This window comes from Lytechinus variegatus, chromosome 1, assembly GCF_018143015.1.
Source record: "Lytechinus variegatus isolate NC3 chromosome 1, Lvar_3.0, whole genome shotgun sequence".
NCBI classification, from domain to species: Eukaryota; Metazoa; Echinodermata; class Echinoidea; order Temnopleuroida; family Toxopneustidae; genus Lytechinus; species Lytechinus variegatus.
Window position 1 is genome coordinate 54,033,743 of NC_054740.1, and position 2,968 is coordinate 54,036,710.

Below are 2,968 nucleotides of genomic sequence, written 5' to 3' on the forward strand. Positions count from 1 at the left end.
AGATCTGTGAAAAATGGCGTGGTTAATAAGAGTGTGGAATGGGTGTGCCTAGATATGTGTAAAGCCATAGGCGGGTCACAGGGGGGTGCCCGAGGCCCCCCCCCCCCTTATTGTGGCGGAGCGACGAAAATAAAGGAAATAAAGAAAAAATGGAGAGATATGAGAGGAGAAAAAAGAAGAGGAGGAAGATGAGTGAATAAAATAAGATAAGGGGAAGACTAATTGGAAAATAAAACGAATCTTTCATGTCACTATATAAAGTTTTCGCTCGCTCTTCGCGCTCGCATTGTCTGTTAGATGATTTACATATCTTGTTCAATATGGAGCTTAATTATCAAGTTTGGAAGTCAATATACAAGACATAATACACCTCGGAAATCGAACTTTCTTTATTTTGTTTGATTTACAAATCTATCTTTAAAAAGTGCTTTGTAAAAATGTCAGTTTTATGGTCTGAATATTGACACTTTCGCTGCGCGCTCGCAAATTTATCAGGTACCTTTTATCTTCGTGTATTCCATGAAGTTATCAAAATATCCCTTATTAGGTCTGATTGTCAAAACGTATCAGCTGGCGCTGCACGCTCGCATTTTGATTGGCGAGTTATGTGTCTCAATATTGATTAAACAACTAAAATAAATCCCCATTTCTGGCATGACCGTATATCAAAAACTTCGGCACGCGATTTGCCCTCGCATTAATTGCTAAAGTATATATTGACTCATGCATCCTAAATTACGAAAGTGCTTGAAATGTCCAGTTTTCAGGCCATTTATATAATCAGATTTTGCGTCATTTTAGAATTGATGAATGAGATATTAATCTAATAATTAGATTATCTCTTTCGTTTCATCTCGCACTTATAGTATAGGAATATGAAGATAGACATCATTTTCATATGATGACATGTCTTAAAGGGGTGGTCCAGGCTGAACGTAATTATAGCTTATATATAGGGTAGAATTCACTAAGCAAAATGCCGAAAATTTCGTCAAAATCGGACAACAAATAGCAAAGTTATTGAATTTTAAAGTTTAGTAATATTTTGTAAAAACAGTCGTCATGAATATTCATTAGGTGGGCTGATGATGTCACATCTCCACTTGTTCTTTTGTATTTTATTATATGAAATTAGGTTTATTCAAATTTTTCCTCCAAGAACTAAAACAATTGGATTGAAAACTGATTTAGTGCATTAGATATTTATTGCTGCAACTTATTTCATTATAAGGGAGACATATTATTCACACAAGTATGAAATAATGAAAAAATATGATTTTATGTAATAACATAAGAAAACGGAAAGTGGAGATGTGACATCATCAGCTCGCCTATGATGAATATTCATGACGACTGTTTTCACAAAATATTGCGAAAATTTAAACTTTAACAACTTTATTATTTGTTATCCGATTTTGATGAAATTTTCGGCGTTTTGCTCAGTGAATTCTACTCTGTGTATTAAGATATAAATATTTTCAGCCTGGACCACCCTTTTAAGGATTTGCCGTTCCTATGTCAAAACTCAAAGTAATAATGATGAAAATGTTCAGCTCTTTATTAAAAGGATGGTCTGGACTGAAAATATTTATATCTAAATAAATATAGTAAACTTCACAAAGCAAAATGCTGAAAATTTCATCGAAATCGGATAACTAAAATAACGAAGTTATTAAAGTTTATCAATATTTTGTGAAAACACTCATTATGCACATCTCATAAATATTCATGAGGTGGGCTGATGATGTCACATCCGCACTTTCCTTTTTCTTAAAGGGGAAGTTCACCCTGACAAAAAGTTTATTGTAAAAATAGCAGAAAAAATAATAAAAAATATTGCCGAAGGTTTGAGAAAAATTCATCAAATAATTAAAAAGTTATTAGAATTTCAATTATTTGATTTGTGACGTCATATGCGAGCAGCATTACTACATAGCGAATGGTAAAAAATCAATGAAATGTCATTTTCTCAAAAAATTGAAAATTGTTTTCACTGTTCCTTTTTTATATCAATAGACCAATCATTTCACACCCGATCATGAATGAAAAACAAAATTAAGTCATTAGGAACCATACAAAATTGGAAATTCTTGCATTTTATATTACACAACACATGGGGCAGCTGCTCGTTTATGACGTCACAAATCCAAAACTTTGAACTCTAATAACTTTCTTACTCTTAAACGGATTTTCCTCAAATCTTCACCAATATTTTTTACTATTTTTTCTGCTATTTTTACAACAAAGTTTTCTTCAGGGTGAACTTCCCTTTAATACATGTATGTTATTACATAAAATCATAAATGTTTCGTGTATTCATACATGTGTAAGTTTCCAGTTTCAGATCACAATATCAAAAAAAAAAATGTCTACTCGTGCTTTATGCTCGCATTGTTATGTAGGAAAATCCCCTATTATACTCATCCTTTTCATGATTTACAAAACATAAAGGGAGTGTCCCGTTTTAAGGACTAAATCTCAATATTTTTCCGCTCGCATCATTTGTTTAGTTATTCTGGTCACGATTACAAAAATTGTCCATTCTTTATGAAGAAATGTAACAAAAAATTCAGCTGGCGCTTCGCGCTCACCTTATTTGATTGTTGAAATTATGTAACGTCTTCAGTGCTAATTGCAAGCAGCTACAGGTACCTTTTCGATCAGTTAAAAACGTGTATTAAAAATTTCTACTCGCGCTTCGCGTTCGTAGTAATTATTTAGTTGCATACACATCTTTTTCAGGATAACAAACATAATTGCCCAGAGCCAGAATGTTCAATTTTTTTTTTTACTCTTAGTTGCCATTTCATATAGGCACGTTTATAGGTTACATTGGACACCATGAAATATCCTATATTCTGGAAATTTGCTCTCTTGCAGAAATGCAGAGGAAGCACCTGAGAACAGTCTCGAATAATTAAAAAAAATTGATGACCCCCCAACCCCCCCTGAATTCGACCCTTAGTCT